This window comes from Pyxicephalus adspersus, chromosome Z (assembly GCF_032062135.1).
Source record: "Pyxicephalus adspersus chromosome Z, UCB_Pads_2.0, whole genome shotgun sequence".
NCBI lineage: Eukaryota > Metazoa > Chordata > Amphibia > Anura > Pyxicephalidae > Pyxicephalus > Pyxicephalus adspersus.
In genome coordinates, this window is record NC_092871.1 from 28,162,729 (window position 1) to 28,176,493 (window position 13,765).

At 35.4% G+C, this 13,765-nt stretch overlaps 1 protein-coding gene across 5 annotated transcripts in view; it reads right to left on the bottom strand.

Annotated features, from left to right (window-relative positions):
* Positions 1–13,765, bottom strand: part of FGF13 (fibroblast growth factor 13) — a 236,163-nt gene that overhangs the window by 128,217 nt on the left and 94,181 nt on the right. The window contains exon 3 of one of the 5 annotated variants that reach the window (XM_072430402.1): positions 5,758–5,846. The exons of the other annotated variants lie outside the window; for them this stretch is intronic. The gene's annotated coding sequence lies outside the window, so the exon portion shown is untranslated. The remainder of the gene's footprint in view (positions 1–5,757; positions 5,847–13,765) is intronic. 5 annotated transcript variants of the gene reach the window in all.

The window sequence follows — 13,765 nt, forward strand, 5'->3', positions numbered from 1 at the left end:
GTGCTTAGCCCAATGCAGGTGGATCTCAGGTGGTCTGTTAAGCAGAAATCCACATAATTGTGACTTTACAACACTAACAGGTAAATAATAATGTCATTCTTTATATTTTGTTTTTATTATAAACAGAGTCAGAGGTATTTTAAAGCCCCTTGACACTAACTTACTCTTTATCCCAACCCTAGCCTTGACCACACCACATCTCTATTGCACGGGAATTATTAGCAACAAAGACCAAAACACCAAAAGACAGCAGTGGCACACTAAAAACCAGAATCTACTACTTTACAATATGGGGGGGATTTTGTATGCTAACTCATTCAAATATTTCTCTTTTCTCTTTGAATTCTCATTAAGGGTTTATAAATTATTCTTAGTGCATTCTAGACAGTTCCAAAACCTGGATCTCCAGAAGGAATGATGTTTTTCTACCTTCTGTGGCAGGGGAGGAACCCTGTTTTTACAAAGCAGCAGGCAATCACTGCCCTGATGCATTACTTTTTGGACCTATCAAACTTTTTGATGCCTCCAGGCCTTTAGGTAGGCTTCTGACACAGTTTAAATATAGGAGAACTGGTGTTTGGGGGGCTTTGCCATGGAACACTAAAGAAGCTAAGGAGTTAGGGCAGGACGGCCCTGACACTCTTGGGGTCTAGTTAGGCCAGGTACTACATATTGGACCACTGATAGGATGAGCTACATTCCCAGTGCGTAACGACTTTGTTTCAGTTGGAAAAAGCTAAAGGGATGAAATCCTGAAGAAGGATGCTAAGGTCTGATTCTGCTGATGCTGAATTTGTAACTGTCAATTTGGGAAGACCCACTTTAGAGGAGGAAATGCTTCTCCAAGATTTCATTGTGAACTTAAGAGTTTAGCAAGGGTGCTGAAGGTCAGCTGTTGGTATTTACAGTGTGGAATGCTTCTGAATATGAACTGCTGCTATACTGACACTCTGCCACCTTAATCCTCTCTCTCTATACGTTTTGAGTTACAATAAACCCTTAAAAATGAATGTGCACAAGCCTTTGTGAGTTTCTTATTCTCTGCCATACTACCAGGAGGGACCTAGGAATAAACGTGCATTCATGGCTACAAATGGCATACATTGATTTCATGAATGCCTGGGTTCCATTTTTAAAGAAGAGACTGCAATCAACACAAAAATAAATAGGACCCTGCCATTACAGCCTATACATGATTAGCTGAGATTTAAGCTTTGTAAATGCATAAAAAACATTTATTTTTTATTCAAATCTTTGCGGTCTTGATTAGGCTATGGTGCCAAGAAAATAATCAGTTTAAGATTATTGACCTTTTAACACGTTTCTGTTCTGTTAAAACATGTCTGGCTTAACATTTCCCTTATTCTATAAACATTTTCACATCACTAGTTACTGTACAGAGCAGAATAAACATGCAGATAAAATGATTTATGACACCAAGCCGGCCAGGCTTGATAAAGTGCTTAAAACGTGCTGATAGATAGACCCCATCAAATCAATCAATATCTCTCCCTGGTCAGAATACTAATGAAAACCTGTGCTTATCGAACATTCCAACAGATTTATGAAAGGTAGACCAAGGTATTCTTGCTTTTCAGTCTATTCACATTGTTGTTATTTATATTTTTAGTATATAAATATATGTGTAATAGGACTTTTTATATTAAAATATAATTCCACCCTTGACTAAATACTCCAGGGTAGAGTGATAAATGCAATAATAAGGTAACACAGTTTGTGTCCTCATAACTGTTACTATTTTTTCCACTTTTCTGTTATCCATTTAAATTCTCTGCACTCAGTTTATCTGTTTAAAAAGCATACTGATAGTTAGGTGTGTGTTGGTTGTATTGATTTCTAATTCATATACATAGGAGCTTAAGACAAGCTATTATAAAGAACAAATTATGTTGTTATTTATAACAAAGTTGAAGTATTGTAAAGAGTAGACTGATATCAAAAAGAAATTAAATAATCCCCAAAATTATGTACCCAGATATTTCAGAGAAAACGTGGCTGCATAAATTCTAACCCCATGATGCAGGAAAGATTTTTTTTTACTTGATTTCATTATTGATTTTGTAGAATTAAGCAACAGCATAACCACAGCTGTCACAGTTTCCTTAGAGATCAATTGTTTATACAAGATTTATTGACAGGTATAAAGAGTAGAATTTCCAAGCTGAAAAAAATTATTTCAACACCATTGCATATTTAAAAATTCAAGATATATGAGCAACACTGTATGGCATACTCAACATGTCTCGGTTTGCAACTCTTGTATTCATATTGTTGCTGGTTTTATTGGATTCCACTCTTATCTGTCATGTAGAGGTGAAAGAAGATCATACAAGACTCCTCCACAACTCCCGTCTGTGAATAAACAATCCCACTTTCGGAACCAATTCTCTGCATGTCTCTCTTTCACAACTGTCCCTTTTCTTTTACCTATGTAAGTGCTGATAGGACCACTTTAACTTTATGAAACAGTAATGTGTTGCTTATTTTCTAATGTTAATACGAAGAACAAGTCATATCCTTATCTTCCTTTCATTTTTTTAGACTGGTGACATTTGTTTTTTATAGATTCTAAAGCTATAAGGGTCAGTCGTTCTTAGAAATGTGTGAGGTATGCTGCTGATGTTGGTATTTCCTATTCCATGAAACTGAAGCTTTAGATAACAACATTTAAAAGCCAATTACATTCTAAAAATCAGAACTTCTTTGCTTGTCAGAAAGACCATTCAACTTACCCTTGTTTATTATATACTACCAAACAGTATTATCATATTCAGAAGACCATTTAGGTGGTCTCCAGTGAGAACTGTAGCTTGTTGCCAGTCTTTAAAAAAAAAAGAATGACTTTTCATCCTATATAACTCTAACAAAGCTTGTACCAAGTACGTGTAAACTTTTATAAAGAGTAATACAGTATGTTCTTATCTACACTATTATACATCCATATATATAAAATGTCAAACAAGCAAAAAGGCAGAATGCAGAACACTGTTTCACAAAACGGTTCTTCTTACCCCCACATTACCAGCTTATATAATGTGATGTAACTATTACATATAAGCACAATAAAACACACCACAAAGACACCACAAAAGAAAATGATAAACACAAAGGGATAACACGTAACAATAGGTACAAATGGTAAAGACATATGAATAAAAATGTAGTATACCATAAGAGTAAAATACAGAATATTGGCAGACATTACCCCAGTAGATAAGCATTAAAAATGGCCACCAAGTGCCATGAAGAGAATTCCTATGAACAAACATTTCAGGGCCAACATGATTACTTCTTTCAACGGGCCCTATATATTAAAGCTTTCTAAGGATGGAGAGGATACACTTTCATCAGTGAACCTGGGTAATCCAGCAGACCTGGAAAACCTTCTTTATTCTTCTTCTCAGCAGAAATTCTTGGCAATCTATACTATACCAGAGGACATATTTTGAAACTGGTGGAAAGGTCTGAGTTTGTAGTTCCCTTACTGAGTAGGGTTTAGTTCAGACTAGCCATTCAAACACAGCTTTTACCAATTTTGGATATCTACTAACCACATCTAGGTGTTCAAAAGTGGTTTCAGGTAACGAAGCCTGATTTTTGCAAGCATTATCAAACATCTGTGCAGGCATTTTGAATTTTAAGGAAATTAGCTTTGCAAGGCATTACAACAGCTACAAATGCATGCACAATAATTTTTAAGCGTTTGAAAGCAGTTGAAACTGATGTTGATGAAGGTGGCAGGGCAACAAAACGTCCTGGACACTGCATTGAGAATCCAAAAAAAACATATTTAATATAAAATAAAGAATAATGAATAGATCCCATTGGTCCACTGATAACCATTTTTTTTAGAAATGGTTTTCAATGGTCTTTTGCTTGCAAAAAAAATGCTAGTCTGAAATAGCCTAAAACCTAGACACAGATAACCGAGGAAACTTTTTTCCACTGAAATCCTGTTAATATACTTAAAACATTTTTTTTTTAAATTCAGAGAAATATATTCTAAAATCGGCAATAAAGGTCCTGCTTATTTAGTGTGTTGAATGGCTGATGCCATGCTTGGAAATGCTCCTGTACAACCTTGAAATACATTTGTTTTCCTGTCATAAGTGATAGCAAGCAATGCTCACTACAATATACAGATACGCTTTTCCTTAACTTAAACTCTTCCAAAGACTCTATCCATTCAAGCATTTGGCAGACTCCCACTTAGTTTAATCCCCCCAGGCACCTTATGCTCAGTCAGATATCTGGGCTGAACTCCTAAAAATGTTTATCAAAAGCAAACCATATTTTAAAATGGAATTTTCATTACACACACTCAATCAAAATAGCATGGAAATAAAAAAAGAAGGCTTGTGTCAGACAGACAGAGCATCACAAAGAAACTGCTTGGTCTTCTGCAACAAATTCTTGCATAGAGTGTACACAATATGAAATATTTGTTTATTTGCTTACTCCATCTATTTCAAGCACTATCTACTTCTAAGCAATGCATCTAATTATAACCAACGTATGGTCATACAGATGTATCAACATTTATGCTGAACATTAGGAGGAGATGTATCTGAGCAGGTTTGTTCTTTAAAGTGAACTCCAGCATTACTTTCAGTCTTCTGCAGATGTACAGTTTCCCCTTCTGTACTGAATTTGCTTGATTTCTGATTGTGTCTGATTTCACTGTGCTCCTGACTGATGGACATTCGGTATCATCTTGGCCTTTCCTCCTGAGCTCTACTAATCCTGGCCCACCTATTTTATTCATTGGATTTTAGAGATTGTTAATCCTAGAGACATTTTTATTGGTTAACTGTAAGAATAACTCTTACAGTTTTGTAGTGACTCCTGGGAACACTCTCTTAATTGAAAAATAAGGCTCCCAGATGCATTTTGATGCAAGCCAAAAATTAGCACAATTTTCATGAAATGTTTGTGAAGATGGGTTTTTCCAGGCAAAATCACTTTCATGAAACTTTGCCTTCTTGTTACTACCAGAGGCTACCGCAGAGGGAAATAAAAGAAGGAGAAGGAGGAAGAAGGACACATCCTAGGATGTAATTGTACCTAAAGTCAATGGGCCTGCTTTATTAGGGCTCTCCAAGGCTGGAGAGGACACACTTTCTTCTGTGAAGTTGTGTGATCCAGCAAATCTGGGATGGATTTCTTCAAAGTAATTTGCTATCCAATGTTTTAATTCCTAGACCAGATCCATTACAGCTTTGCTGGATCAACCAGCTTCACTGATGAAAGTGTATCCTCTCCAGCCATCTTGTTCTGGGAAACAAATACTCACCTGCGTTAGGAGTGATTGCCCACATACACACCCAAGAACTCAGATAGCTCAGATAGAACTCAAGTTCAGATATCTCACCAGATAAGTCAACAGTCTTTGGGCAATATCAGATATTGGTAAATGCTGTATATATAGCCCGAATCCCAAATGGGACTCTCATAGAAATTCTAACCTTTCCCAACTCTATCCAAAAAAATAAGATATACACTTTGGGGTCTGATGATCGTTTAAAACCATAGAGAAGCAGCCATATTAAAAATTAAAATCATGGGCTTGATTATTTTTAATAAACTGGGATGTATTGATGAAAAAATAGGAATGAACAGAAGACAGATTCTGTCTGTGGAAATGTTATAGCGTTTATATAGCATATTTCACTCTTAATATTTAAACTGAAAAAAAGCAAAAAAGATAATGCCTTTGTAATGTAATTGAGTACCAACCGTAAGTATGATCGCACCTTTCACCGGGTCTATGAAGACTTCTAGAATTATTGATGGACTGGACATTATGTCTTCATTATTTTGGAATGCTGTTTGTCAGTGTTATTGATTGAAGAGAAAAAAAATTAGAAATTTCAAGTTATTTTTGTTTTATCAATAGTAAACCTATACTGCAAATGTGCTCAGTATCTTCAGTATCTTGGTTAAAAATGCATTTCTATAGTAACTATTTATATCCAGAAGTACACTAATAGTTCTTCTCATATCCTGCAGTGTCATAGCATGCCATTTTACTTTGGCACTTCCAAAATGTATTTCTTGGCCTGCTTAAGGCAAACATTGAGTAAGGGTAAGAGGAGGTGTGACAGTTGGTAAATAAACTGGCTTATGGGTGTTTTGGCTTAGATCCATACATATTACATTTTGGTTCTTGGGTTCCTTGAATGTTAGGGCCTAGTCACATTGTCTGTGTGTAATAATGTGTGTTAAATTAGGACCGCCCATTCCTGTTAAAAGGGGTTCCAATGCAGTACAACTGCCTCAAAGCTTTGCATAACCAAGTTTTGTTTTTTTTACGAAAACATTTCACAATGCCTAGCATGCAGACAGCAAAAATTAGACGGAGAATTCACATAGACTTGTATGGGAACGCCCAACCGTTCTGATGCAAACAAAAGTCTATTGCCAGGATGCCTTACAATCCTGGCTCATCCTGTGCTTGCTGGGACTGAACAAACTCTTGTGCTTGGACAGGAGTTGTCACCCTGGCCAATAAAGAAGGCTGAAAATCGCAAAAAGGAAGAAAAGAAGAATTCTGCAACAGAATGAAGAAAAGTGCATGTTATAGGTTTTAGATCTGCTTAAATCCTTCTCTACTGTATTCAAAACAAGAGAAAAGGCTTTAGGCTATACATATACTTCACAGTTTGGAGTTTATAAACCAATTTTATTCTTGCTTTAATTTTTTTTTTAACTTTCTTACATTCTATGTTGCTTTGATTCAGGAACATTCTAATGGATTAATACCAATTAAATATCAGTCTGCTGTGATCTGAACATTATCTTAGTTTTAATCCCTACTACGTTTTAAGCAAAACACATTTTTCATTTTACAATTTTCTTTAAGTGGCATCTTTTTAGCAGATTTCTTTCCATTGCTACAAGACTGACGATGTAGGAACTATTTCATGCCGATGTCAGATAAGCATGGCTGTTTGTCACTGAAGATTCTAACAGATCTAGATTAATTTAATTTCCTTGGAGTTGACAAAGTGAAATATACTATCGTCACAAAATAGAACTAGCTAAGAAAAAATTAGCCAACGGTTAGTTTGAAACCTGCAATTGGACTGATATAAAAGTATGACGGGGACTTTATCAGGGGCTTCTGAGTTTGAAGGCTACCTGAGAAGAATACATTATTATTGCACTAGGGAATAAGGGAAGGGAAATAAGGGAAATAATAAACCTTTCATATGATTATGCATATACTTAGGCACTGCTGTGAGACTTTATCTGCCTATACCCAAGAACATTTCCTAACCTGGCAATGCTCAAAAAATATGATAGTGCAGGCTAAAACTTTTTTTATGCAGTGGACTTAGAATCAAAGTGAAATCCAAACATTTTCGTCTGGAGAAGAAGCAACCGATTGGGGCATACACTTGTCTGTTGTGTCAAGAACATATTAATGATAATTGGAGCAATGATGAATCCAGTAGCCACATCCACCATTGGCTTTCCATTCTGCATCTTCAACAAGAAATGTAATTGCTACAGACACCTATTCCCCCTAAAGAGTAAGATCTTCACATTTCCATATTGGAGAACACCTCCTGGTAATACATATCCCGCAAATTCCTTCATTTGTATTAAGCTGCCACAATAAACTGAAAGCTGAAATGATACAAGCGAGAGGGGCTAGTTTAATACATTATGAGTGTTTGGGAATAGAAGGAACTTTGCTGGAGTAGTTAGGTCAAGGTAAGTATTAAAATTTTGTTGATCTTCTGTAAAAGTGAAAAGAACAGGCAGAATGTGGATGAGTCTGTAGAATTGCAGCTTATCCTATGATAGCATACAGCTAAGCAGGGCTTAGTGGGACATTGAGTTTTGTGCATTGCATTACACAGTTGATATACTTGAGTTTCAACAGTCTACTTATCTCCTGGTAGGAGCTGCTTTACCATGTCTATACATATAAATTCTCATACATATCAATCCAAAACACTGAACTAATATTAAAATGGCTTTCTATTCCGCTTTTTGGACTCGTAAAATACAAGACAGCTTTGACTCAACACAAGATTTGAGATTAGACCTCTACAATTCTGAAATCTTCTATTTACATTGCATGTGATTGGCATAATCTAGAAGTGGAGAGAAGGATTTAACAAATCAGGATAGCACAGTGCAGAGATGTGGCCAATCTTCCCACACTGTGCCAATGTTTTTTCTGACAAGCTTAATAAGAAATGTTCATGCATTCCCAGCTGACTTATTTTCAAAGTAATTTATCACATCTAGACTGTATGAATACATAAAAATATTTACACATGGAACATTAGGGTAATAAATTCTGGGGAGACAGTGCTTTGTGTATGTGTTTTGATGTATGCTGGAACATGGATAAATCTGACACAGACTGTACAAGAGTTTGTCTAAATGCCTATTATTATATGTTTTATTTTATATATATATATATATATAATAAAATATATGTATAAAATATTATTATTAATAATAATAATAATAATAATAATAATATATTAACATGTCTTTCAAAGATCTCCAATATATAAAAAAGCAAATAAGTTTGGAGATACATTTATTTTAAAGAAGTAGATAATACATCACATATACAGCATGATGGATATTACAAAGAAGGATAATTCATAAATTAAATAAATCTTAGAATAGATATAATAAATATATCAATAGCAAAGATAGATGATAGAGAGGCAGACAGACAGACATATAGGTAAAGTTGGATGAAGAAATGCATAGATAGAAAGTAAGATAAATACAAATGCAGATGTGAGATAGATACAGATGGATAAATAAATGAATACACAGAAAGTAAGATAGATAGATAGATACTCACATGTAGCATATAGATATTTTTGTAAAAACATCATAATTTATATTTTCCATTTTTAGCCATCAATAATAATCAGCAAATGCTTTATGTAAACATGGGTTTGTAATGTTCATGAATAAACCGAGAAAGGAAAGCATATGAAAAAATAGAAATGGCACACAATTCACTACCTACAATAAAACTATTAAAGGTCAATGTGTTGTCACCTTTAGCAAGCAATCAAAGCAATAAACAACACGGCAATACTGAATAAATGCAAAAGACACCAGCTATAAATGTGAATAATTTTACATGTAAACTTGTAAATATTAATAATAGCGCATTAACATTACGTGGATTTTTATTTTAGGGTTAGTGGTTCTTTGATGACGGATCTATCAGCATTTAATAAAATCTTTAGTTGTCTTTCAAACAGTGATAGATTTGAATGAATAATGCTTGCTGCTTGATTCAAATCAAATCAATATTTGGGATTGTTTTTTTTAATTAAAAAGTTGAAGTGATCCAGAGAGTGGGTTAAAAATAATAACCGCACTAGCTCTGAATGAAAAGAACACATTGGATCCTCAGCAGATTGTCGGCAGCCCCGTGTTAGTTTTCAGTGCCGATCTAAAAAACTCTAAAATATTCATAAGCAACGTCTGGTGGGAATTTTGCATTTGCAAACATTACAATAAATGCCAGCTTGCTCTTTTATGCTATCAGATGTACATTATTGCTCTCTGTGTTGGTATAATAATGAGAAAAATATATTTATTGATTGTATCACTGAAAAAAGGTCATGGGAAAACTGTTTCCTTGGAATAATAAAAACACAAAAAATCTATGAGAGATGTTTATGATAAGAAATAACATACCTACTGCATGATCTCTCTTCTGCTCCATAACAAGAGTAAAGAATACATAAAGCAGAGAGCAGAGCCGGCAGACAGAACTCAGAGAAATACTTGTACTCCAAGGAAACAACAGGGATAGTAAGCAAGGTTTCTGAACTACCCAAACTGCCATACACAGCTGTTCAAAGCCTTCAACACATGCTTTTTTTCCTAACTGGTTGGCAACTTTGCAAAAGTGTCATTTTACTGTATTGTGCCTGGTTATGTCCTCATACTTAAAGTGACCAGGATTTTATGAAATCACATATTTCATGTTGTTTATCAGCCTCCCAACCTTTTTAACAAGGGGGAACCCTTGAAATAACTTTTAGGTGTTAGGGATCCCCTACTCTAATTATTATATCCATATTCTACAGTATAATATTGTTGTAGTTGGGAGCATTTCCCTTATAATGCTGGCCACAATATCAGATTAAATGAATTGATTGATGAATCAGATTAGGAATATCCAACTCTCTTTTTCCTTTCCTACCTTTTCATTTCACCGTCTTTTCCCTATTTCTCTCTTTCTTCTTACCTTATTTCTTTTTTTTCTTCTACCACTGGGCACCAGTTCACAAAAAAGATATTGTGGAATAGGAGATGCAGAGTGCAGAGAAGGGAAACTAAACTAAAAAAGGAATGGAGGAGCTCCGCTACGAGAAGAGATTAGCTGAACTGAATCTATTCTCCCTTGAGAAGAGACGTATAAGGGGGGATATGATCACCCTGTATAAATTTATAAATGGTTCACATAAAAAACTCTCTTCTCTATGATCATTACAAAGAACAAGAGGGCATTTGTGTCTGGAGGAAAAGAAGTTTAAGCTCCAGATAAGGAAGGGATTCTTCACTGTAAGGTCTGTGAAAATGTGGAATCAGCTTCCTCAGGAAGTAGTTTCAGCAGCTACTATAGATTGCTTTAAGAAAAAGTTGGATGCTTTTCTAGAAGCACAGAATATAACTGGGTATTAAGGCTTTAAAGTAAAGATAACAGACTGTTGATCGAGGGAAAATCCTAATGCCTCATGAAATCTGGAAGGAATTTTTTCCCCTGTTGCAGCAAATATTACCAAGGTTTTTTTTCGCCTTCCTCTGGACCAACTATGTCCATAGGGTTTTATACTGTGGTACTGTATATAGTGGTTGAACGTGACAGACTTATGTATTTTATCAACCTGACTTACTTTGAACTGTGAACCTTTGAACACTCTATTCCTTTTCACTTGTCAATTTCACTTTGCTCATCTTCGCTTTTAAAATCTCTTTTTACCTTTCCATCTCACCCTGCTCTGTTTGTTTCTCCTTCTCTCCTTTCAGTCTAATCCTTTTCTTCTATCTTCTTCTTACTTCTTATCTTTCTATCTCATCCTCATCTTCACCCCCCCCCCCCCCCCCCTTTAACCTTTCTAGCTTTCTGTCTAATCCTTTCAGCACCATGAGCAAAAATCAGTTTCTTTAAAAGTTTCTTTACAGATCACCATGGGATTTCACCAAAGCTAGGGTAAACACCATACATAAAAAATGGCTTTCAGAATCAGAAGTTGTATCTGTAAAGCATTATATCATCCTAGCCATAATTTATTGCAAAAATCTGGGAATGTACATGATACCCATTTTGGTTAACTTCTTTTACTACTAAAAATGCAAGGTTTAGGAATAACTTAAAGCAGACCTTTACCTTATTTGCTTTCTTTTTTTGTGTCTATTTGTGTCTTTTTCCTTTCTTAAAAAGTAATATATTAAGTAAAATTAATATTTATGAAAACAAGAACAGGTCCCTAAAAAACAAGGAAAACATCCTATGTGTACTTTCCTTATTGACTCCAAAGAATATCTCCAAAGGGTGATTTGTCCCCGAAATCTCCCAATTTGTGCCTAAATTGCAGGCAAATGAATTTTTCACTCACACTTACTACACTGACATAACAAGGAATACAATTAAAAAAAGTGAAGCCAATTATGAATTTGTTCATAAGTACAAAAGCAGATTTTTTTGAGTAATATAAGACCATAAAGGTGGGGTTGTGATTGGTGGATGTAAGTTACTAACCTTCCTCCATGATGCTCTTTGCCTTTATAAAATTAACCAGGTAGAATAATGGTTTGTAATTATACATTAGCAATGTCTAAATTAAATGCTATTAAGACTTTTTCATTATTTTTGCAAAAGGGCTGACTGGGTCTAATGTTTCTGTAAAAATATTGCTTTAAAAATCAGCAAAAAAGGATGATTAACACTTATTTCTTAGCTTGAACATGAAAAAAATCTGTTAAAACATGCTGTACTGCACTGTATGGCTCATCAAGCTTCACTTAATTAAAGCTGCAGAACAATGTTTCTGATTTCAGCATAAACTACAAGTTCAAAGACTTTACAGTGCACTGAAGATTGATAATATGGACATTAATTATTTTAGCATATTTTACAATAAAATGCTTTTCATGTAGAAGATGATTGAACTGTATGATTAGGGGTGCCTACGGTTTAATTGCTCTTTAGTATTATATTCACTGTTTAAAATAAAGCTTAGAAATCTGTCAACTTGCGTTTGATACATTATTCAATTAATTTCATTAATGCTATTACAGAAGAGTAACCTGTCAAGACATTTGGAGCCCATAGATCTATTATTTTCTTAAGGTTAAGTTCAGACTAGAATTCTTTTCAAGCGGTACAGCTGCGGTTAACCACATTTGGCCGCCGCCTAAAAATGGTTGATGTTGCAATGAATAGGGATGTTTTTTTCCTCTGTTTTGTTTTCCAGGAGATTCTTGTGATGAGATGCTGGCATGGTATTTCAAATCCTGAATGCAGTATCCAAGTTTAAAAAATAGGCACTGCTTTCAACTGCAAGTAAACCCCTACACATGTGATTGCCAATGCCTGAAAAAAGCTCTGTAGTTACTGCCTGTAACTGCACCCGGGCACCTATTGCTAGTCTGAACATAGCCTAAAGAAAAAACAAAATGGTATAATTGTCACCAAAAAAGGGGTAAGGAGTGAGACAACCAAAAAAACTTTTAGTGAAAAAATTTAGTGCGCACACAATAATGGAGACAACAAGGTTCTGTTGAGAAATTGAGCCATTGAGAAAGGGAAGTTCTCTGATCTCCTCCAGTGCCAGAAAATTACAAGACAGGCCCTTTTGTTGTTCTAGTCTCCCAGGAGAAACCAAAAACCATAGCAGGTGTAGGGAAGTCAGAGGTGTAAGTTCTACAAAATTGAGTGGCTGAACACGAGCACAAAAAAAAGAAGCAGGTTGGTGATGAGGGGAGCCTGGGAATCAGCTTAAAGCATACATAAACTCATAAGTTTAAATTTACATAAAACAGAGACAACCCAGACAAGGGTAGACAACCCTTTTATTTAAAGTAAACATTTTGTTTGTGTTTTTTTTATAAGTGCAACACCCTTTAATTCCCCTCTTAATTCTTGATCACCTAGGTGATGTCACACATCCCGGGAGGCTCTTGGCTGCTCCTTCTATGCATGCACAAGCATCTCGGTCATGTGCAGAAGGAGCTCACATGCAAGTTTTTTCCCAATCTAAGTCACCCGATCTCGCGCCTGCACAGTGCAAGATTGGGTGACGTAGGAAGAAGAACGCAAAAGAAAAGAGGAAAAGATGTTGGTGCCTGGTGCTCCCTCTGTTCCCGGCCAAAGACGGACACCGGGATGACGAAAGACGCATAGGAAGAAACCTCCCGACAAATAGACTGATCTGCGAGGTTGAAGGTAAGTGTGATTTTTTTTTGTTTTGGGTTTACTTCCACTTTAAGCAGATTCACTGACAAGCAAGGATTTATTTTCAGCAAATGTTTGTAAATAATGGTGCAAAGTACTGAAATGCAGCTCCTTGTAAGTTCTTGGATGTGCCACAGTCTTTAACACACTACATTAAATGGTCTAAGAATTTTGTTAGTCCTACAATTGTCTTCCTCCAATCTATTCCATAGGTGGACTCAAAAACATACAATGCCCTAGGTTCCTCATGCTTTACTCTTACATGAGCCACCCTAAGATCTGTTT